The following is a 25,441-nucleotide window of genomic DNA, read 5'->3' as shown; positions in this document are numbered from 1 at the left end:
GATCTGCCCATATATTTGTTTCGATGCTTATTTCTTATATATTAGCAATTATCTCTGTTGTTGCCCATATATCTATTTTAGACCAAGATAAATGTATATTTGAATAAAATGTATATTTTCTCTTTTCTGAATATCTTTCTCTCCATGCATCTTGAATTGCTAATTCTTCTGCCATTTTAATGCCTTAGATCAGGGGTCCCCAACCGCCGGTCCGCGGACCGGTACCGGGCCGCGGAACAAGTCTTACCGGGCCGCTGGTTGCTGGGCGCCGCCATCTTTTTTTGGTAAAAAAGTGCTTCCGGTGAGCTTTTCCGGTAGAAAGCTCACCGGAAGCACTTTTTCATCAAAAAGATGGCGGCGCCAGCGCTCGATGAGCTTTTCTGGGCAGAAAGCCATTTCTACCCGAAAAAGCTCACCGAGCGCTGCGCCACCATCTTTTTGACGAAAAGTGCTTCCGGTGAGGTCACCGGAAGCACTTTTTCGTCAAAAAAAGATGGCGGCGCCCAGCTGATGCTGGTACCGGGCCGCAGCGTCAAAAAGGTTGGGGATCACTGCCTTAGATAGTATTTTTTCTATTCTTTTTGTTTTTCTTTTGTGTTTTATAGTCCTTTTCTACATCTACTATCGTGTTGTAATCTCCAATATCACAAATATGTTGATATTCCAGTTCTGTTATTTTTTTATGTAATTTATCATAAAATTCTTCTTGACTCTCATTTGGGGCATAAATTGCCACTAGTAGTGTCCATTTATAGTTCATCAATATTTCAACTATTATACTCTCCCTTCATTATCTTGATAAATTAATTCCATTTTTATAGTATCTTTTATATATAATGTTATTCCTCTTTTACTTCGTTGCACCAATGTAGTATATAGTCTTCCAATCTTATGGTAATCTAATATTTTCTCATGTTGCTTTTTAATGTGCACTTCTTGCAAACAAATTATGCCCAGTTTTAGTTTCTCTAATTTATTGAATATTCTTTTCCTTCTGATTGCCGAATTTAACCCATTTATATTAATTGTCATAAACTTAATTTCTTCTTCCATAGTCTTATTTATAATATGCTCTGGTCACCCTTGTCACTCTCATCTCTCTTTGCTCTCTTGGTCTCTCTTCTTCTCTGATTGTTCTCTCTTCCAGTTCTTTTTCTTCTTCTCTTTGTTGTCTCTCCTCCCTCTCTGAAGCTTCTACTTGCAGTTTTATTTCTTCCATCTCTCTTCTCCTTCATATTCTCTAAAATATTGATCATAAAATAGATCTGCTTTTTCAATTGTATCTAGTCTGTGTCTTTGCTCTCACCATGTCACCATTATTCCCTCTGGTATCAGCCATCTAAAGTTAATTTCTCTTTTAATCAAACATTTTGTCAGAAACTGATATTCTCTTCTCAAATCTCTTACACTTCTTGGTACTTGTTTCAACACTTTTATCTCCTTTCCTTTATATTTCAATGGTTCATCTTTCACCACTTTTAGTATCTCTGTTCTTATGGCCTTCTTTGTGAATCTAATATATACTTCTCTTGGTAACTTATTTCTCATTCCATATCTGGTCTGAACTCTGAAGATTTCATCCATATCATATATCATTTTCTCTTTTGTCTCTTCTCTGGCTGCTGCAAGTAAATCTGCCATTATATCTGCCAGATTTTCATCTTTTTCTTCTACAATGTTTTGGAATCTTAGATAATAATCAGCCTTGTCCATCTCTAACATTATGATTGACTTTTCTTTAGTTTGGTCAGATCTTGATAATCTAAAGTCAATTTCTCCTACTCTTTGTTCTATTATATATGTTTTCTCTTCCATTTTCCCCATTAGTTCTTCATTCTTCATCATCATTTGTTGAATATTTTCTATTTTCCTTTCTACCTTATCTACTTTTCCTTCCATCTTCCCTACTTTTTCATCCACCTTCCCTATTTTGTCATCCATCTTTGCCATTTGATTTTGCATTGTTTGAAGTATTACTTTAATTTCTGTTTGCAATATCACCACCTTTTCTTGTTGAACAATCAAGTCAAGAGTACCTCTAGGGCTGGATGCCGCAGAAGATGAGGCTGAGGATGGTGCATATGTCACTGTTTTTTTCATCTTGGAATATTTAACTAATTATCTCTTATCAATCTGTAATCCACAAGATCTTTCCCCAAACAAAAGGGATTTTCTTCAGGTTCTTCAGTACTTTACTCCACTATAAAGGAATACTGTACAATCTAACAAGGAGGTAAAAAAACAAAAGAAGATCACCAAAAGAGCTCAGTAAAAATGAGGGAGCTCAAGGAAAAAGGGCAAAGCAGACATAAAAAGAAGAAAAAATTAAGTCCAAAAATTAATTTTACCAATAATAATAAAAAAGGGAGAAAAAGTAATGTGATCCAAATTAAGGAAAAAAGCCATTGTAGAAGGAAAAAGGAAAAATAAAAAAGAAGGAAAAAATAAGAAAAAAAATAAGGAATAAAAAATATCTTTAACAGTATCCACTAGGGAGGAATAATTAAAATCCAGCTGTAAACCCTTTATGTCACCATCTCTCAGTGTACAGTCTTGCTATTTCTCCTTACTATCTTCCACGGTGCAATTTGCCACTCTATCCAAACATCTTAGACAGGAAAAAAAAGTAGAGAGAAAATAATAGGCAGTTCAGTGAAAGGAGTTCTGGTTTCTATTTCTTTGTGTGTTCCTTGTTTCTTTTAGTATCCAAGGATTACACTGTTTCCAGTATAAGTTCTCAATGTAATCCTCTCTCCCTGTTGATAATTGTATCTTGTTTAGTCTTCTTTGGTCTTCTCTGGTCTCAAGGTCAGTCTAAAAATTCAATATTCCATCCTCTCTTTTGCCTTTATTTTCAATTTTTCCACCAGTAGGTGGCACTGTTGCACTGCTTTCCCTTTAACTTCAAGTGTTAAAATTGTCTGAGTCTTTTAAAAGTTTTTTAAAAGTTTTAAAAATTAGGAAAAAGTAACAATTCAAAAATAGTATAATCCAGTTTCTTCCCTTAGTCACCTTCTTTCAGTAAGTTCAGTTAATTCAGTCCAGTTTTAAAAGTAATTGTAGAAAGTTCTTGTCCTTTATTCAATAATTAATGGCTTCCTCTTTCTATTTACACCAGAAACAGCTTTCTTCACCACTTTCTTGGGGGGGGGGGGGTGTTAAATACCACCCACCCTTTAAATGTGGCTTTCTCTTCACCCCATTCTTTTCCAGGGGGCTCTTTCCTTGTTTTTAGTAAAATAAAAGTTCTCACCTAATTCAACCACACTTTCTCTTTTCTTCTTTTCGCTGGAGTCTGACCCAGCCTTGTAATGGTTTGCAATGACCTTTGAGTTGGCTAGAGAAGCTATCTCTGGATCAACCAGGGATATTGCGGTATCCCTGGGATCAGCAGAATGTCCTCTCCTTGATCATCGTTCCTCCGGAACAATTTAGGTCCAAAGGACCACTGTCTCTTGGGATTTCGGCATCCTCCCTAGGAGCACCTAAGGATTTTGTAACATCAACTCCACCCTTCCCCCCCTTTTTTTGAAGATGGGAACCACATCAGTTCTTTTCCAGTCCTCTGGTAGTTTCCAGGTGCTCCAGGATTTTGGAAAGATGTGGTACAATGGTTCTGAGATGACCTCTGCTAGGCTCTTTAGAACTCTGTGATGTAATCCATCAGGTCCCAGTGATTTGTATTCATCAAGATCAGACAGGTGTTCTGTTACTATTTTTTTTTTTTTTTGCTTATTTTAACTTTTATTTCTAGTCTGTCTTTTACAGTTATGTTTTTGATAGGTTGTGCTAGTTTCTTTTTGCATGAAGACCGATTCAAATAATGATTTAAGCAGTTCTGCCTTCTCTCTGCTGCATGTTACTTTCTTGCCATCTTCTCTCTTTAGTGGACTGACTGTTTCCTTGATTTTTTTTCTTGTTATTTATATGTTGAAAGAAGCTTTTTTGTTATCTTTGAATTTTGTTCCAAGATTTTGTTCATTACATTAAATTACATAAAATATTGAAATTGGTTGCCATTTTCTTTCCCTACCTACCATGTTTCTCCAACAATACGGCCTCCACCAATAGGAAGGCCCAGCATGATTTCTAGGTATGAGGTGAAATTAAGCCCTGCCCACAAAATTTAGGCCTATTTAATCCATGCATTTCCCTGCCATTTCTCACTTTGTTAAAACTACACGAGGTGAAGAGAAATGGGGGGGAAGGGGAGGGAGAAAACTTGCCTTTAGGAGTGCCCTGCAGGTAGCCTAGGCTAGAATACCCCAGTCTACTACCAATAGAACATCAGCCGATAGAAGCTCCCTGAAGGCAGAGTCACCAGCCACTTCTATCAGCCGGTAGAAGCAGCCTCGGGGCAAGCGCCCACGTGCACTCCCCTTGCCACAAAGCCATTTCTATCAGCTGATGGGAGTCACCAGCCACTTCAGGGTGAGGTATGGCCACCCACAGAGTGCTCTCCTCACCATGAAGCCATTTCTATCGGCCAATGGAAGCTCCCCAAAGGCAGAGTCACCAGCTGTTTCTATCGGCTGTTAGAAGCGGCCTCGGGGTGAGCACCCACGCTCACTCCCCTCACCACGAAGCCATTTCTATTGGCTGATGGAAGCTCCCCAAAGGCAGAGTCACCAGTCATTTCAGGGCGAGGTGTGGTTGCCCATGGAGCGCTCCTGACAGGAGCGCCCCATGCACACTCCCCTTGCCACAAAGCCGTTTCTATTGGCCGATGGAAGCTCCCCAAAGGCAGAGTCACCAGCCGCTTCTATCGGCCAGTAGAAGCGGCCTCAGGGCGAGTGCCCCACGCACACTCCCCTCGCCACAAAGCCACTTCTACCAGCCGATAGAAGTGGCTGGTGACTCTGCCTTCAGGGAGCTTCCATTGGCTGATAGAAATGGCTTCATGGTGAGAGGACTGCGTGTGGGCGCTCACCCCGAGGCTGTTCTACCAGCCGATAGAAGCGGCTGGTGACTCTGCCTTCAGGGAGCCTCCATCGGCTGGTAGAAATGGCTTCATGGCAAGGGGACTGCACATGGGCGTTTGCCCCAAGGCCGTTCTACCAGCCGATAGAAGCGGCTGATGACTCTGCCTTCGGGGAGCTTCCATCAGCTGATAGAAATGGCTTCGTGATGAGGGGAGTGCGTGTGGGGCACTCCTGTCAGGAACTCCCCGCAGGCAGCCATGCCTCGCTCTGAAGTGGCTGGTGACTCTGCCTTTGGGGAGCTTCCATCAGCCGATAGAAATGGCTTCGTGGCGAGGGGACTGTGCGTGGGCACCTCACCCCGAGGCCGCTTCTGCCGGCTGATAGAAGCGGCTGGTGACTCTGCCTTTGGGGAGCTTCTATCGGCTGATAGAAGTGGCTTTGTGATGAGGGGAGTGTGCGTGGGGCGCTCCTTTCAGGAACACCCTGCGGGCAGCCATGCCTCACCCTGAAATGGCTGGTGACTCTGCCTTCAGGGAGCTTCCATCAGCCGATAGAAATGGCTTCGTGGCAAGTGGACTGCGCATGGGCACCTCAACCCAAGGCCGCTTCTACCGGCTGATAGATTTCCTCCCCCACGCACACCTCCACCTAGAGTGCCCCATGCGCACTCACCTCTCCATGATGCCGCTTCTACTGGCCGATAGAAGCGGCTGGTGACTCTGCCTTCGGGGAGCTTCCATCGGCCTATAGAAGCAGCCTTGTGGAGAGCTGAGTGTACTTGGAGCGCTCTAGGTTGGGGTACGTGAGGGGGAGGAAATTAAGTCACCCCTGAAAAGACGTCCTAGCCATTTTTTCAGGGTTCAAAAAAAAAAAAAAAAGACCCAGCCTTATTTTATGAGAAACACGGTACATGAACTTTGAACTTTCCCAGGTACATTTTTTTCTCAGAAAATGATAATAATAAAATACCTTGTGATTGGTCTATAGAGCCTCACTTTCTATATGTGTGTATGTATGTATATAAGGATGGATCTTCTTCTTTCTTCTTTTTCTTCAGCGTTTGTCTCGCGCTCTGGCGAGGTCCGCTAATGTCCTTGAGTATTGCTTCCACGCCTCTCTGTCTGCCACGTATGTCGGGTCTGTCTTCGCAATCTCTAGATCGGCCTTGATCGTGTCCATCCAGCGTTGCTTAGGTCTACCACGCGGTCTCGCTCCTCCGACAGTCACCTTCATCGCAGATTTGATGATGGATTCTTCCTTAGCGCGACTCACATGGCCGAACCATCGTAGCCGGGACTGCCTCATGACCGTGGGGATGGGCACGACGTTGAACCGTCTACGCACTTCTTCGTTCCTGACGCGATCGAGTAGGGTGAGGCCTACCGACCATCGGAGCATTCGCATCTCCATTGTCTGGAGTCTGCTTTCAACTTCTTTGGTCGTCAGCCAGCACTCTGCGCCGTATATGGCCACGGGACGCACCACAGAGTTATAGATTTTCGCCTTCAAGCGCATCGGCATCTTCTTGTCACAGAGGACGCCCGTGACGGACTTCCATTTGCCCCACGCTGCGTTGATCCTGGCTGCCACCTCAGTTTGTAGTAGGCCTTCTTCCCCAAGAGTAGTTCCCAGGTACTTGAAGGTGGAGGCGCGCGGTAGCTCCTGCCCGTTCACGTGGATGGAGCCTGTCATTTCGTTGTCAGTGGTCAGGTATTCGGACTTCTTTAGGTTCAGCCGGAGCCCGAACTGCTCGAGGCGGTCGTGCCACTGTTGGATTAGGTGCTCGAGTTCAGCCTTGCGCAGGTTGGCCAGGAACACATCATCGGCATAGAGCAGCGTCCATGGGGCGGGCGTGTACAGGTCGTGTGTAATTGTATCCATCACCAGAATGAACAGCAGTGGTGAGAGAGCAGAGCCCTGGTGTACGCCGACGGTGATATTGAACTCCTCTGATATCCCAGCTGCCGCTTTTACACGGCTTTTGTGACATCTGTATAGGAGTTGGACCCATTGTACGAGCAGCTCGGGCATGCCATGATCTCGCAGTGCGTACCAGATGAGATCGTGCGGGACTCGGTCGAAGGCCTTTTCCAAGTCCAAGAAGGCGGTGTGGAGCGCGATTTTCTTCTCTCTGTGAGCCTCCATCAGCATCCGCACACCGAAGATGGCGTCGGTGGTGCCGCAGTTCTTGATGAATCCGGCCTGGTTGACGCTGATGTCGACGATGTCCCGAATGCGCTTATCGAGGACGCGTTCGAAGATCTTCATAGTGTGTGACAGTAACCTGACCGGTCTGTAGTTGGAGCAGTCCGCTGGGCTGCCCTTTCCCTTCCAGATCGGAACAGTGGTGCTGCGGTACCAGTCTTGTGGCACTTTTCCCGTGGAGACAATGTTGTTGAACAGCTCGCACAGCCACAATGCCGAGCCCGGTAGTGCCTTTTTCCAGAAGTCGGCAGGGATGTCGTCTGGTCCTGTTGCCTTACCGTTTTTCATGGCCTTGATGGCGTCGGTGACCTCGCTGGCGTGAATGCCTGAGACTGGGCCTTCGACGGGGTCACCTCGCGGGGTTCGTGGGTGTGGGAACTCCTCGGTGGAGATCTTCTCGAAGTATTGCCGCCACCTCTCGGCAGCGTCTCTGGGGTTGACGATCAAATTTCCCCTTTCGTCATTGATCCCATGAAACTGGTCGATGTCCAGGGTCTTCCTGTGTCTGCTTTTGGCTAGGCGGTAGATCTCATTCTCGCCTTCTCGCGTGTTCAGCTTCTCGTAGATGTCGTCGTAGTGGGAGCTTCTGGCTGTCGCTACTGCTTTCTTGGCTGCCTTTTTGGCCTCCTTGTACTCGCAGAGCTTCTCGCTGGTCTTGTCCTGAAGAAAGGCCTTGTAAAGCCGTTTCTTCAGGTGCACGGCATCTTGTACTTCCGGTGTCCAGAGCCATGTATCTCGTTCGATGCGTCTCCGTCCTGGCTTGGTACAACCAAGCTGTTGGCAGCCGGAAGTGTGAACAGTGCTCTTCAGCATGGACCACGCTTCCTGTGGCCCGTCGACCATCTGCAGGAACTGCTCCGGTTTGATGAGGGGTCCCGCCATCTTCTTCTGGTTCCACCACTTGATTCGTGGCTGGTCTGCATTCTTTTTATCAATCTTGGTCTTGGGCTTGCTGATCCTGATCTTCGCCATCAGCAGCCTGTGCTGACTGCTCGATTCGTACGGGTACACCTTGGCGTTGAGCACGTTTTTAGCGGCTCTTTGTCGTACGATGATGTAGTCGATCTGTGTGTGGTAGCTCCCATTTCTGCTATGGTAGGTGAGGAGTTGGGGTTCTCGCCTAATGAAGCAGGTGTTCGTGATTGTTAGTGTTTGGGGATTAACCCCTAGCAGAGTATTGCAGCAGTAGTCAAGCCAGGCAGCCAAACGAGAGTGGAAGGGCCCCAGAGTATACACACACTGAACACAAACACTGTTTGTAGTTTAAATAGTTTTTAATCCATTTAGAGTTTAAAGCATTGTCATTCAGTCCAAGTTGTCATTCACTATATTTCCATCCAGTAAGACTCACTATTACAGTCCAAGTTAAGAGTCCTTGCAATATCTTTATCAGCCGATAAAGATATCTTCTCCTCCTCCGGTGCCTCTCTCCAGAGGAACAAACGCTGGATATTCAGCAAGAAGTTCAAACAGTAGAACAGTAGAATTACGCAGTAAATCAGCAAACAGTAGCAAACAGGAACATCTCAGTCACAGACACAGTCACAGTAACACAGAGGCAGTCGCAGTTAGACACAGTTAGTCGCAGTAAGACTTTCCAGCTTCTAATGCTTCCTTATATTGTAACTTCTAACCGCACCCTTAATCGGCTAATTGCCTGCAGCATTGTGCTTAAAGTGATAAGCACTTAAACCATGATATCTAAGTTTTATATATTTACTCACCCAAACCATATTTGGTATCAATGTTATACCTAACAGTGATGGTCATATCATGGGAGTCGGCAAAGTCCAGGATCCTCTGGCCATTCTCATTCATATAGCCTGTGCCGTGCCCACCGTGGCACTGGTGTCCGTTTTTGTCCCGCCTACGTGACCATTCAGGTCGCCAGAGATGATGATGTCGTCTTCGTCTGGGATCTGCCTGAGTTGGATGTCGAGCAGTTCCCAGAAGGTATCCTTCTCCTCCTCGTGACATCCGGTCTGAGGGGCGTAGGCGGACAAGATGTGTAGGTGCTGCCTCTCGATCGTTACGATGATTATCATCAGTCGTTCTGTGAGGCGCTTAACTTCTGCAACGGAGCTTTGCCAGCTGGGACTGACAACCACAGCTACACCGCCGCGGTTTTCCCTACAGCTGGTGTATATGATCTTATAGCCGTCTATAGTCGTAGCCTTGTTGCCCTTCCAGCGAGTTTCCTGGAGGCAGCAGATGTCCAGCTTCCTGTCCCGCATGGCCCTGACGATCTTGGTCGAGCGTCCAGTCAGCGAATCCACGTTCCAGGTGGCCACCTTGAGCATCTGGCAGTCCTCTGTTCCCCGCTTGCGATTTTTCACACGGATCGGGTAGTCTCCGTGCACGTCAGACCCGGACGCGGCCGCCATAGCTTTCTCACACGGTGCAAGTGCGCCGTGCTTTCCGTGTGGACCATTTCGTTGATTTTTGACGCAGGCCAATGGTCTCCTGCGCCCGTCGGTTCCCCCGAACGCGGTAGCAATGGGCGTGTGTTCTGTAGTGGACGTTTCCATCATGTTGATGCGGCATTTGAGTACTCCAGCCGGCCTGTCGCGTGGGCCTGTCGTCGGAGGGTCTGCTCTCAGTTACGGTCAGCGTTTAATGGCTTCGCGCATCCAGGGGACACCACTTGGAGGTGGCAGACCGCTCGTCCCCCGTATATAAGGATGGATGTACATCTATTTATCTATGTATAAAAGTAAAATTGAGTTGTGTTACATAATGCTGGTCTCATAATTATGGACAAAGAATGTAAATTCAATTGTAGGGTTGTGTATCTTTATGCATAACAATTATGTGTATTATTGCACCATGAAAAAAGAGTAGATATATTGTAGTGGCTTGCACTATGTGCCTAAATTACAGTCTCATCCTCCTGTTGCAGCTCTACCCACTCATCTAGCCACCCAGAAAAACTGGAATTCATGCTACAGAATTGCCAAAGATAAATGTTTCCCCTAGTCTTGTTCAAGCATTACCTCTGTGTATTTAATCCAATACTCAAAGAATAGCAAGCAGGTTCTCTTCTCTGTCAGTTGGACTAGTGATGTGCATAAAAGGATTGTCTCCATGTGTGTAATAAAGTTTTCTCAGTAGAACATATTTCAGCCCATGTGAATGCTTCCTATTGCACAGGACTTCTCCACTAGCAGAGTTTCTATCTATTCTGTGTAGAATTAGGCTACCCACTACAGACAATTGCAGTGTAAATACAGGTTAATCTTGTTCAATCTGTACAATTGGCACTGACAAATAAGTCATTAATCAAAGTGGTCACTAAATGAAATAAAATGATTTATTATCTTACTTTAGTCTTTCTTTGCTTTATAGACCTGGAAAGGTTATAAAGGTGAGGACTGATTGCAAACAGGGGTAGGATTCTACCAGTTTGGACTGATTTGGTAGAATGGGTTGTTAGAATTCTGCACAGTTCAGAGAACCGATAAATCACACCCCTGGCTGGCCCCTCCCCTCTCTGCCCACTCCTCCCTTCCCCTCCCAATCAATACTTATCATGCATCACTGCCTGCCAACTCCCGCCCGCCATTGCTTCCTGCAGCATCCAGCCAGCTATCGCTGTCTGCCTTCCACCACCCATGGCCCTGCCTGATCTGGATGAGTGAAGTTCTGCAATCCCTGGTTACTGCCACTGCCAGCCCCAGTCAAGTGCCGACTCCCAGGCTGTCCAGTTGCCCTCACTGATGCTGCCTGCCTCGCCCGGCTGCCATTTTCGCCTGCCCATGGCCTACCATTGCTGCCTGGCCTTCCACCACTGATTGGTGAGTGAGGAAGCAAGCAGCAAGCCCCGCTAGTCGCTTACCTCCTCCTGCCGCCACCGCCATCAGCCCCAGTTGAGTGCTGACTCCAGGCCACCCAGCCACCCTCACCAATGCTGCCTGCTTCACCTGGCTGCCATCTTTGCCTAGCTGCCATCTTCATCTGCCTGCCATTGCTGAAGATGTGGATCAGTGAGTGAGACTCCAAGCAAGCCTCAGTCACCTACCTGCTGCCACTGCCAGCTCCAGTTGAGTCCCAACAACTCCTGGGCCACCCAGCCACCCTCGCCAATACTGCCTACCTTGCCTGGCACCATCTTCTCTCAGCTGCCATCTTGGCCAGCCCGCAGCCCACCATTGCTGCCTGGCCTTCCACTGCTGATCAGTTAATGAGGAGGCAAGCAGCAAGCCTCGCTTGTCACCTACCTCCTCCTGCCACCATCACCACCAGCCCCGGTCAAGTGCCAACTCCTTTGCTCTTTTTTTCCTTTGCTTTTTCCGAATAGGAAAACAGAAGTATCAACATATAACATATAACAATAATAGTAGTGTTTTAACTAAATTTTTCTTTGTATTGGCTTATTTATAATTGTGTAAATTATAACAACATGTTTATAATTATCAACCCTCTTTGTATTTGATTCATACATAGCAATGATAGTTCTTCATCTAATTTCTATCTCTTTTCTTTATCTATCCATTTCTGCACATTGTAATATTTTTAAAATTACAATTTCATCTATAAGGATCTCTTCGTTTTTCCACTCATGTGCAAACATAATTCTAGCCACATGTAAAATTAAATATGTATTGTATTCCCTTTATTTATGTGAGTACCAACAAAAATATTTCTGGTTTTAAAATTTAAATCTATATATTGCTTTACCAATTTTTCTAACCATGACACTACTAACTCTTGAATGGTTATTGACTTGAGTACGAGCTGAGCCCAATACAGAACCTAATTCATATATTTCTGTTTTTTAAACTGAAGAATGAATTTCAGAAAAAAAAAATCAGTATTGCTCTGTGAATGTGCCTATGAATTTCATTCTTAATCGTAGATGATTTTGTGCTATATCTTTTTTTTGTACCATGTTTCTCCAACAATACGCCCCATCCCAAAACGAAGGCCCAGCACTGCTTTGTGTGCATGTAGTTAAATTAAGGCCTGCCCCCCCAAAATTTGGGCCTATTTAAGCGCATGCAAGGCTTAAATTTTCCCGCCATTTCTCACATCACTTGAAGTGCAGACAACACGGAGTCAGGAGGCATGGGGGGAAGCGGGGGGAAACTTGCCCAACTCATCCCACATGACTCGCCTGTCCATCGGATCGCATTCCCTTGCCTCACCTAATTCTTTTGATCCCTGCTTTCCCTGCCACTTGGTTGTCACTCATCCAACCCTCGGCCACCTTCCCCCCCCCACTTTCTTTCTCACACATAAGAAAAGCGAGCAAGAAAAAAAGGGAGAAGGGTAGAGGCACTTTTGAACATGTCCAGGACTTTTCACATTGTCATGATCAGCCCCTGCCATGGATGTGTGTGTGTGTGTGTGTGTGTGTGTGTGTGTGTGTGAGAGAGAGAGAGAGAGAGAGAGAGAGATTAGGAAAAGAGGGGGTGTTTCTGGCAGAGATTAGGGAAAAGAGGGGGTGGATTGGAAGAGATTTCCCACACAAGAATGGGGAACGCAATGCTTGTAGGGTGTGATTTATCCAGGCTGCCCTCTCCTGTTATCTCTGCAGCCTTTCGGGAAACTTTTCTATGGCGGATTTTTGACTTTTCCCAATTTGCTTGCTGGGGGGGAGTGTTGATTCTCCTCTAGCCTCTGCCTTTTTTCTTTGGCTCAGAACTTCCAGAATTTTACCAGTCTCTGAATACATGCCCACGCATGTGCATGCGCGCACACACAGGGGGGCTTCCATCCAATGCAGTGTCTCTATATTAATCAGTGTTATTCTGCTATTATTCTCCTCACTTTTACCATAAGTTGGAGCAACTTTTCTTTAGAGGAAGAGATGGGGGGGGGGGGAGAATCCATTGGAATCACCCAGTCTTTGCAAACTTGAATTGCTAGATTTTCAGTGGCCTGACTTCAAAAATGGGGGATGGGGGAGTAGAAAGGAGAATTAAAATACAACAAGGCATGTGGATTCTAAAGAAACAAATGTTTGCTGTCTTGGGTGGCTTTCTGAGTTTCTTTTTTCCTGTGGCCTGGTGAAGAACCATATGGGGGAGTGATGGGGACTTTCAGGTTCAGAAACTCTCGGTTAAGTAAGTTGTGCAAGCTACTATTTCTTCTCCCCTCCCTGCCCCCATTTCACATTGCCTTTGATCACAAAGCAGATCTTAATGATAAACAACCCTTTTGTAACTTACCAACTGCATGCCAAGGAATGCCAGGGAATCTGCAGCAAAGTTTGTGTTTGCCAAGCTTCATGCCAGTATGAGTTCCCTGATCTGGAAGACTGTCTCAGGGACAAGCTCATTTTCTGTCTGCATAATAGTGAATTACAGCAGTTCCTATTTGCTATGGAGAAACTGACTTTCCAAGATGCATTGAAAGAAGTCATGGTGGATGAGGCTGCCAGAGGGGCTATGAAGACTCTCTGGCCACAAAAAACACACACCAGTCCCCCAATGATCCACCAAGAGACTGCAGAAGGCTTGGTGGAGGTCAATGAGAGTGGCAAAATTGGCCACTTGTGGAGAGACCCACCGAGATGGCCATGCTCCACAGAGCAAGCAACTCCCCCACAGAGCTGAGCAAGCTGGCGGGGGGGGGGACGGGACAAAAGAGTAGAGTGCAGATAGCTGTATGCCGTGCCTGTGGAAATCAAGGACACATTGCCAGAGTTTACAGAGGTTGTCAGTGAGAAATAAAATCTGCGACACAGCAGCACAAGGGGAAAAGGCCCTCAGGACATAATAGAGTTGAATACTGCACGGGAAGGTGTAGCATTGAACACACAGGGGCCCAACGCCCCATTAAAAAAAAGATAAAACTCCAACTAAAACTTCAAGGGGTCCCATGCTCCATGGAGTTTGATACTAAATTGGCCCTGTCCATTATATCATCCATGACTTTCGACCATATTTGCAAGCCCCACTCAAATCATTGAATCGTCATGTTCCTGTAAGGGGCGAAGCTACCATTAGCGTACAATTTAGAGAGCTCGAGGGTCCCCTCAGTGTAGTGGTTGTAGAGGGGCTGCGCATCAGCCTCATAAGATTGGACTGGTTCAAGGCCCTGGGCATCAGGGTAATGGGCATTCATCGAACCCAAATAGTCGATCTAGAAGCAGTATGCCAACAATATGCTGACGTATTCAGTGCTGAACTGGAACAATACAAAGGGGCACTTAACCTCGATCCAGCAGTAACACCATGCAGGGTTCCCTTTGCATTGAAGCCTAAAATTGATGTGGAACTAGACAAGCTGGTACAGCAGGGAGTGCTCCAACCATAAACAAGACACTACAGCAGCATGCTTACCCTGTACCAGTGGTAAGCCACATCCTTGCCTCACTCCAGGGAGGCCAAATTTTTGCTAAGCTAGACCTTGCCCAGGCCTACCAGCAGCTGCCAGTGGCAACGCTACCACAGAGGCACAGATAATAATCACACACAGAGGTGCATTCCGAGTGCGCCACTTGCAATTTGGGGTAAGCGCAGCACCAGGGTTGTTCCAAAGTATTATGGAATGAACACTGAAGAACATTCCCAGTGTCTGCCCATACTTTAATGACATCCTGATTGTGGGGGAATCAGCAGCAGTCCTGGCGGAATGTCTCCACACAGTACTTCAACATTTCTACAAGGCAGGCATAAAACTCAAGAAGGAAAAGTGCCAGATCGGCGTGGAATCCACAGAATTCCTAGGTTTTCACATCAACACTGCCAGAATCCACCCATCTGAAGCAAAGCTAAAGGCAATTCAGCAAGCCCTCACAACAAAAGCTAAGAGGGAACTTAAAGCATTCCCCGACTTACTCAATTTTTACCACTCCTTCTTACTACATATGACTGCCCTGGCAGAACCGCTACTCTGCCTACTGGACAAAAAAGCACCCTGGGTTTGGTTAAGCACTCAAGACAAAGCATTCAAGGTGGTAAAATCATTGCTATCCTCAGATTCTGTACTAGCTCATTTCAACAAAACCCTACCAGTAACACTAGCCTGTGATGCTTCGCCATATGGCATTAGGGCAGTACTAAGCCACAGGATACCAGATGGTAGAGAGGCCCCCATCACATACTATTCTAGAATGTTATCATCGGCTGAAAGGAACTATGCCCAGATAGACAAGGAAGTCCTTGCCATAGTGTCTGACATTAAGAAGTTCCACTACTTCTTATGTGGACGAACTTTCACCATCTTTACAGACCACAAACTTCTGCTTGGTCTCTTTACAGCCAACAAACAGACACTTCAGGTCCTGTTGCTGCAAATGCTATGATGGTCCATTTTCATGGCTGCATACTGGTACCAGCTAGTCCACAAGCCAAGCAAGGAAATGGACTACGCCGAGGCTCTTAGCTGATTGCCTCTACCACAGACTGAGCCAGATCTGGCCCTAGTTTGTCATATTCTGGCAATCCAGGACCTGTCTGAAGCACTCCTACATGCAGGCGACATTGCAGCTGAAACCACCATGCACAAAACACTTGGCTGCGTTCTCAATTGGATGTTAAGGGGATGTCCAGAGGCCCAGCCAGGCCCTGAGTTCCAGCACTACATTTCTTGGAAAAATGAACTGTCGGCCCACAAGGGTTGTGTGCTGTGGGGCAGCAGGGTCATCATTCCACCTAGTCTTCATTCCAAGGTGCTGGGTTCCCTACACGAGGGGCAACCAGGGATTATTCTGATGAAGGCTTTTGCCAGGAGCTACTTGTGTTGGCCAGGCTGGACAAAGACATTGAGAATCAAGTAAGTAGTTGCCAAGCTTGCCAAGAAACCTGACCAGAGATACCACAAGCACCAGTGCACTGCTAGGAGACCATGCACACTCCATGATCTCGTGTGCACATTTACTTTGCGGGTCCTTTCCAAGGGCAGATGTTCTGATAGTAGTAGACAGTTATTCCAAATGTTTGGCAGTGGCACCAGTCTCATTGATGACAATGACCAGAGTCATCCAAGAGTTGTGCCAGCTGTTCACCACACGTGGTCTGCCAGATGTGATCATGTCTGACAATGGGGCACAATTCACAGCAGAAGAGTTTCAATCATTCTTCAATGCCAACATGATTCAACACGTAACATCTGCTCCATTTCACCCCACAACTTGTTCAGGCTGAACAAATGGTTAAGACCACAAAGGAGATGCTCAAACAGATGATGACTGGGGACTGGAATCACTGCCTGGAGAACTTCCTCCTGTGTCAACACACAACTCCCTGTACAACAGGTTGCAGCCCAGCAGAGGTGAGGTGGGGCCTCTGGCTCACAATGAAGCTCGACTAACTTCACCCAGACAGAATAGCAATGGAGATGGCTCAGCCAACCCCCCCCCCCAGGTACTTACAGCTGCATGACTTACTCTTACTCTTAACCCTTCAAAAAGATCTTGACTATGTATCAGAATGGTCAAACAAATGGCAACTTCAAATCTCAACAAATAAATGCTCTGTCTTACATATTGGCAAAAAAAAAATCAGAAAATAAAATACAAGCTGAATAGTCAAGATCTTGTTGATGATCGAAGCTCTGTAAAGGACCTTGGAATACTCATCTCTAATGATCTAAGTGCTAGAGCCCACTGTAACTACATAGCCAAAAAGGCATTAAGAGTTGTTAACCTAATCCTACATAGCTTTTTCTCTGGTAATATCACACTACTAACTAGAGCATACAAAACATTTGCTAGACCAATACTCGAATACAGCTCATCAGTCTGGAACCCACATTATGTATCTGATATTAGCACAGTTGAGAAAGTCCAGAAATATTTCACAAGAAGAGTTCTCCACTCCTCTTCTCATTGTAGAATACCTTATGCCACCAGACTTGAAATTCTAGACCTAGAAAACCTTGAATGATGCTGTCTTCGGCGTAAGTATGGTATATAAGTATGGTAAGTATGGTATATAAAATCATACATTGCAATGACTTACCTGTCAATGAATACTTCAGCTTCAACCATAACAACACAAGAGCACACAATAGATACAAACTCAAGGTTAATCGCACCAAACTTGATTGCAGAAAATACGACTTCAGCAACAGAATGGTCAATGTCTGGAATACTCTACCTGACTCTGTGGTTTCTTCCCCAAACCCCAAAAACTTTAACCTTAGACTGTCTACTATTGACCTCACCCCTTTCCTAAGAGGTCTGTAGGGGGGGCGTGCATAAGCACACCAACGTGCCTACCATCCCTGTCCTATTGTTTCTTTTATTTTTCTTATATGTACCCATTTCGTGTATTCATAACTATGTATATACTTATACCTATTATCTTGTAAGCGATTGACAAATCAGATAAATCAATCAAACTGTTAAGTGTGTTAAAGTGAAACTAACCTTTAGATGACCCTAACTATTAGCTCCAACTGTTTTGGAGGGAAATTTAGAACATTTATATTTGGGTGGGCTTGTTCTAGTTCTATGACTGGTTAAGGCCCTGTAGGCCTAGAGTATAAATCACAGGCATTTGCCTGCAGTTTCACAGTTCCAGTTTTGAATCAATAAATGCTGTTGCAGCTATGCTGGTCTGGCTCTTGCCTACTGAAGCCTACTACACAATAGACACTACAGCAGAAAAGATTCTTCTTCTGGGCCCTGCCTGATAACATTCCTTAGCCAACAGGACCCAGAGCACTTCTATCCTATCGGACCAAACAGAGGAGTTTGGGGGAGAGAAATAAAGACTTTTGCTGCTTTCCTTGTGTGCAGCCAAAAGCAGAAGAAGAAAGAAGCAGAATACACCCTTTCCTCCCTCCCCTCACTACCTCATGTTGTTCTCAATGCGATACATGTCTTGTATTCCTGCGAGCCATGTGGGTAGTGCAGCCTTGTGTTCCCATGCAGCCTGGATTAATTGCTTTGGGATATGCTTTGGTGGGGACATTTCTCTGCAGACCACCAAAATTTTCTCATGGACCACCAGTGGTCCCTGGCCCACTGGTTGGTGACCACTGTTTTATGTAATATATGGATTCATGCATCACACTACATCATGGTTTAACATGATTCACTGTAATTATCACGGAAAATTGGACTATCACAAATTGGAGGCTCCTTCACCAACAGTTGATGCATTAAAAAAGTTGTTTCAAAGTTATTGAAGCAATAAGAAATTCAATCAAGCAGTCTTTTTCTGTGTCAACTTTTCTGAGTCACAATATGATTGATTTATTTTTCTTTAAAATTTAGAGTGAAATTAAGCTAATTTTTGTTTGGAAAGCATTTCTTCTCATTGCCTCTCACTGGTCTAAAATAATCTGTTTTCTGGATGCTTTTTTAGCATAAAACAGTGTAACTGACATGGGCCCTTAAAAAATGTACCAATACTGAAGCAGCAGAGAGTGTCCAATCTATCTCTCAGCTTGACTGAGATCCCATAGCAAATAAACCTAAATCTGGGTTATGAGAGTCTTTTCACTGTATTCATTCATCTTATTTCTATCCACTTCTTTTTCAAAAGAGCTAAGCAAGATTTATTGATTTCCTCACACTTTTTTTTCAGGTAAGATAAGACCTAATTTGCTTTTGTACTACCAAGAGAGAAGCTAAACTGTCATCTTCTAGCTTGGAAATGAGCCTGTCTGTAGACCAAAGTTGGTGGGTATGCCTATGTTTTCTGGACAGAAATATCTAGCATCATTGTGTGATTCATGGATCATTTGTGTCAGAAAAAAGTGTTTTTCATGCACACCTCACAGTTAAGGCTAAGTACTCTTGGCAATGAGAAGGAAGCAAGAAACAGGAAGCAATTAATGAGCCCTAAGAGGCCACAGGGAGAGATTCAGGCAGATGAAACCTGTACGGAGGGATTTCCAAACCTTGACTATGGAGATTAGAGGGGAGGGGGAGAGAGAGGGGAAAAAAGGCATATTTCAAGTCAGCTTTAAAACAAAATGCCACCTGAAAAAGGTAAAAACAAAACATTATATGAAATGACCAAGTTGGGTTTCACCTATGGAAGCAATATTATATCCAAACACAAGGGATACAAAAAAAAAATGATTAGATATGAAGAATTATTAGATAATCAGAGGAATCTAAAAACAATTGAAGAATTAAAAGATCAGGATATAATTATAGATTGGTGGTCATACTTACAAATTCAGACAAAATTTAGAAAAGATTCAGAAGACCACAGGATAGAAAAAGATTTACAACAACTAGACCAAATTCTGACAGGCAAGGAGGAAAAATTCATAACAAGAATGTACAATGACTTCCGGTTTGCAGGGCTTCGGCGGCAGGCAGGAATCCGCAATCGTGCGCAGTTTCTGCCTGGGCTCGCCACTGGAGCGTCCTGAGCCAGTTGGCTTCGGGGCTAAGCCACCCCATAGAGGTGGTGAAGAGAGGGGAGATCCCAGCAGGGTCAAGGAAAACTGCATCTTTCCTCCCCAGCTGGCTAAACTCCCTTTCCCGAAGGCGGTAAGAGCGGCGGTCAGAAATGGCCACCTCAAAGAAGCACTCATCCGGAAAAGAAAGTGCAGGAGGAAGTTAAGAAGTGAAAGTTTTGGCTGACCGGGATAAGAAGAAACAACTAAGGTATCCTGGAATTTAAATTTTTAAAAAAGATACATCGCTCCCAAGGAAGATTCGAATGAAAGTGAAAAGTGAAAGTTTTTTTTTCACTCTCCTTCCTTACGTTGACAGTGAACAGAGATGAATGAGAAATCGGAAAAACCTGCTTTGGCATTAATAGGTAATTAAACTGGATAATTAAATGTCAAGGGGACCATAAGGATTTCTGAACACTAAAAAAAACTTTTTTTTTGCTGTAAGTGGGAAGGGAGAGGAAAAGAATAAGAGCAGGATTCGGAAGGAGGAGACTGCCTGGAATTTAAAAGAATCTGATTAAATCCTAACAAGACTTCTAAAAGATACATTTTAACTGGAACTTTGTAACTAAACAGTAACCCCAGGAAGAGAAAGTGAAAAAAGAAGAAAGTGTCAAAAGAAACAGCTTGTGTGTATTTGGACTGCTTGGTGACTTTGGGACTTTTGGAAATTATATTTGAATGACTAAAAACACTTGGGTGGTTGTTTGAAAAAAATTTTTTTTACAATGGCATCACTTGTGGATGAACTGAAAATGGAATTTAAAAAATACAAAGAAGAGGAACAAGAAGGGAAGGGCTCTCTTGGCTCTGTTTTTCAATTCTTAGAAATGGCTATCTGTACCTACGAGAAACTACAAGAAAAGACTGCACAACAAGAAGATTGGGACAAAGAAGAAGCCATCTTTAACGAACAAGTAACTTTACTTGGGGAAGAAAGGGGAAAGGAGGGGAAAAAAATGGAGACTTTAAGACCTAAAAAACAACCAAAAAAAGGGAAAAATAAGGTGAAAAGTGGATATAATGTTAGAAAGCAACAGAAAGGGGGAATACAGAAGGGAAATGGAGGTGGAGAGACAAGTGGGTAAAAAGGGCAGAGAGAAGAAGCAAGGGAGGAAGGAAGGGAAGAGAAGCTACAAAGGTGTGGAGCAAGATGTAAAGAAACAGGACTTATTTAGAGATAATGGGTAAAAACATAACTGAAAAGGTGATTCTGCAAAGGTACATAAGATTGTATTGTTATATTTGTCATAGAAATAATGTTAGAAAATTGGAAACAACATATGATTAAAAAGTGGGATAAAATACTCAGTGTAATTCAGTGAAACTTTTGTGAACAAAATACATAAAATGAAATAAATGAGAGAATTGAATTAGGAAGGAATGGGAACATTTTAATGATACAATGTTTTAAAATATAAGTGAAGTGGGGGGAAAATAACTATGGAAAGTTTATAAGTGTTCCCATAGAAGTATGATACTTGTTTGAAAAGTAATGTGTAAAATGTTTAAGATTTAAATGAATATTAATATTAACGATAGATTTGAATTGGTATGGATTGTTGTTTTAATTATATTATATATTTATAATTTTTTCTCTTTTTAAAATATAGTGTGTAACTTTAGAATGTACTAAGCAGAATCCGAATGGAAGTTATGTATTATACTAAGTGTTATAAATTTAGGGGAAAGAGATAAAGGCATCATACTCCAATCAGTGATTACAGGAGAAATTTTGTTTAATGAGAAAGATAATAGACAGCTGGAAACAGGGCAGACAAAGAATATAAGGATAATGATCTGAACTGAGATGAAATAAATAAAATAAAATTAAGAAAGTTAAAAGAGGGGAGAAGCTATATAGAAAATGTAGAATGGTAATAAGATATGGAATGGTATATAAAATGAGCATGAATTTGAATTTGTGTCTGTACGAAGAGATGTAACCCGGGATCAAGCTGCTTTCAAAAAAGATGTTTTATGTGTTTATGTTTTATGTTTTGTTTGTTTATGTTTGTTTTTAAAAATCAATAAAAAAATTTTTTTTAAAAAGAATGTACAATTATTTATTGAAAGTGGAACTAGAAGAAGAAATAGTGAAGAGACCAATGATTGCCTGGGCAAAAAATGTAGGTCATAATATAAAATTAGAGAATTGGGAAAAATGTGGATTAATAACTGTAAAGTGACATTGTCAACAGCATTTAAAGAAAATCAGTACAAAATGTTTTATAGATGGCACTTAGCCCCAGCAAGACTGCCTAATATATATCGGAATACAAAATCAGAATGTTGGAAGTGCAAACATAAAGAAAGAACATTTTTCCATATGTGGTGGCAATGCCCAGAAGTTAAAAAGTATTGGATGAGGATACAAAGATGGCTATTAGAAATTACAGAATACCAATTAGAACTTAAACCAGAAATATTTTTATTAGGAATAATTAAGGGAAAATTTAGCAATTTTAGCAAAATCTGATACATTATTATACATATTATAATGGCAGTGAGAATAGCCTTCACACAGGGATGTAAAAAAGAAAAGATACCATCCGAAAAAGATCTGATACAAAAAATAATGGACTGTGTGGAAATGGATAAATTCACAGCGGAATTAAAAGGTGAGGATGAATCTGACTATTATGCAGTTTGGAATAGGTGGTACAAATGGGTAGAATATAGAAATAAGAATTGATGTAGGTATAAAAGGAAATATATTTATTACTAACGACACAATGCTATTAATGTAAATAGAGGTTTGTAATTTTGTTTTTAAAAATAAAATAAATATGTCAAAATTCCACCTGAGCAATCTCTTCATCTGATTAATGAACAATATTTCAAGTCATGCTATAGTCATTGGTTACATATATTTTTTTAGCAGAGTACTGTATATAGAACAGCCATTGTTTCTTTTTCCACTTTTTCTTTTTTCTTTTTTCTATAAATTTTATTAGATATAATCTTTAAAAACATTGAACGTGGTGGGCTTTTTGACATACATTTTTGTTGTTACATATTATATTAAGTACTCTAAAAAATTTATACATTTATATACATATACATTTAATCTTTATATATTTTAATTCTTTTCCATTACCTTTCAGGTATATCATATAAACTCTCATATCCTTCCTACTACTCCTTTAGTCCTTATTCCATTTTGCAAACTCCCTTTCATTTCCCTCCAGTGATAAAATTTATTCCATATTATATATTATTCGGACTCGTCTTTATCCTTCAAATCCCATGTCAACCTATCCATTTCAGCACAATGTAATATCTTATTTATCACCTTGTCTTCCCTAGGGATTTCTCTAGCCTTCCAATTTTGGGCAAATATCATTCTTGCCACCATAATTACATGGACTATTAGGTAGGTATCAGCTTTACTGTACTTTTCTGCCATAATTCCCAATAAGAACACCTCAGGTTTGTAATTTATTTTTAGCCCCATCATTTCCTCTAATCACAGCCAAATTTTATACCAGAACTCCTGAGCCTTTTTATAGGCCCATCATTCATGGTAATATGTGTCCCATTCTTTCAGACATTTCCAACAATTAGGTGATTTGTTTCCATACATTTTGGGCAATCTTGCTGGTGGGAGATGCCACCTATAGAACATCTTGTACAAGTTTTCCTTGTATGATGTGGCTAAAGTTATTTTTTTATTTCTCTCCCAGATTAGTTGCCATTGATCCAAATTTACATTGTGTCCAAAATCCTTAGCCCAAATCACCATCGTTTCTTTGACCTGTTCTTCATGCATTTTATAGTCCAATAAGTATCTAATTTTTCCTTATTTGTCTTCTGGTCCTAATAGGATTTTAACTAATACCGAGTCTTGTAGATTCATTCCCCATTCTTTTTATCTTTTATCTTTATCAGCTCATTGATTTCAACACACTACAGTTTTTTTACATATAGCATAAAGGTAAAAAACAATATATGCAGTGTTATCTTCATTTTAGATGTCAAAAGGATTTTGTGACTCCCGGTGTTTTCTTTTCTGTGGGAAACAGGTCCAAATGGCTCTTTGAGTTTTTAAGGTTGCAGGCCCCTGTTCTATGGCATTCCTAGTTTGCAGACAAAATGGATAATTTGACACTCAAATCCAAACTGAATTGAAACATCTGAACAATTTATTGTAATTTCAGTGAAGCAACACATAAACTATTTGAAAAACTAACTTTTAAAAAAATCATCTGAAACAGTTGGTTTTCTCTATTGGCAGAATCCAACGGTTTCATTAAAAACAAACTGATTGCAACATCTTGATGCACACATACTTATGATGTCTTAGTGCAAATATAAAAGCATCAGAGATTACATTACAATATTCATTTTGTCATTCACATACACACTGGCAAAGGTATTTCCACAAGTAGTTCTTGACCAAATACTGAAGATGCAGTTTTTAAGATATCCAACCGGTACATCAGAAACAAACTTTTCTTGCTAATTTTTTCATTCTTTTAAATTTCTTTTCCTTGGTAACTTTGCTTTTCTTTTTTGCCAAGACAGAGTAGGCAGCTTTCCATTCCTTTCTTTCTTCCCTTTTCCAATCAAAGGCCTTCAAAACAGCTTAGTAACTAAAGACCTGATTAAAAACTAGGAATAAAAAAACCATGCAAGAGAAGATCAAGCTAGTTGCTCTTGCTAAAATACTAACCTGCTACCACCAGGTTCTTCAACTTCAGTCTAAGAATTCTTGTGTCCTCATTCCCTAAGTATTGAAAAGAATTATTAGCTTGTTGCTGATAGATCTAGTGCCAGAAATACAGTGCTATCTAGGCTTGTTCTCCAGGAGATGAATGAAAAAAACAAGTGAGAAAAAGGAAAGAAACACACAAATCTAAACAATATAGTTGGAAAGGAGATACTCGCTCTATATTGCCACATTATCTCCTAAAGTAATTTCTATGTATCCTGTATTAATTTCAGGATTTGTAAGTTTATAAAGCTGCTTTTCAAAGATTGGTCTGCAATTCTTATCAGCACATATGACTGTTGTGTAATGATTAGCTTTATAAGCATTATATGTCCTTGACTCAAATTTAAAGCTGATTATGAACTACCCCAGGTGTCAGGCTACAGAATTTTTCCCATTCAATCAATTAAAATGAACTTCTGGAAATGTATAAAAACGTATCAAAAAGGAATCCTTTATTGAGATGAGACAATTCATGTAGGGGTTAAAAGCAGCGTCTAATGTCTCTCAGGCATACCAGGATAGATAAGGGAGTTTAGAACCCTTCCTCTTCTCTCAATGTGTATTTTGTGAAACAAAAGCCAGTATGTTTATTCCACCCCCACCCCTTCTGAAGGAACGATCTTTTTCACAGTTTCCTAAGCATACATCTCACTGGAATTTTTATGGTCTTCTCATCTCCTGGCTGTGCCAGAGCTGTGCCAGAAGTGTTAAGTTCTGGCCATCTGGGATTCCTCTCTCCATTGTATCATGTGTGGGTTATACAAATTCAATATAAGATTGAATGTATTCAAGTTACATCAAGAAAGGATTTTTTTATCAGTCTCCTCCCCCCCGCTTTTCTTCTTCCACTGAAGAAATGATAGATACACGGATCTGACATCCTGCCCTCCTTAAAAAACAGATAGGTCTATGTTATGTCTCACCTGTACCAACGAGGTGAGAAGTCCAAATTTCCAACTAAATACAAACAAGCAAGCAAGTCCAGTAATTACAGGGTTAAATTCCTTGAGCCGATAAAGTTCTTGGCAGTCTCACACACACTGTCTGCCAAGTCCGACAAGAAAGCAGGAATATAAATCACAAGCTGTCACCACACACAGGATACTCCGAAGCTTCTCTCAATATGTAACACGTTGTCCCGAACAAGTTCCCAGAGCGAACACACCCACTTTTATTTCCTGTGGGGCGTGTCAGTCCCTCATCTCAGTCTCTGATTCGTCCCTTCTTTCTGCGTTGCAGCTCTCACTTTTGCCTGTGCCGTTGCCTCGCATCAAGCCAGCATTCC

At 42.5% G+C, this 25,441-nt stretch overlaps 1 pseudogene; it reads right to left on the bottom strand.

Moving 5' to 3' along the window:
- Positions 1-1,206: 1,206 nt before the first annotated feature.
- On the bottom strand, positions 1,207-1,824 carry LOC148130497 (uncharacterized; annotated as a pseudogene).
- Between the last annotated feature and the right edge of the window lie 23,617 nt (positions 1,825-25,441).

Source organism: Notechis scutatus, chromosome 5 (assembly GCF_049901735.1).
Source record: "Notechis scutatus isolate UNSWTSFEM ecotype Mainland chromosome 5, rNotScu1.2, whole genome shotgun sequence".
NCBI lineage: Eukaryota > Metazoa > Chordata > Lepidosauria > Squamata > Elapidae > Notechis > Notechis scutatus.
Note: the sequence above shows the minus strand (reverse complement) of the source record. Positions and strands in the feature narration are given on the sequence as shown.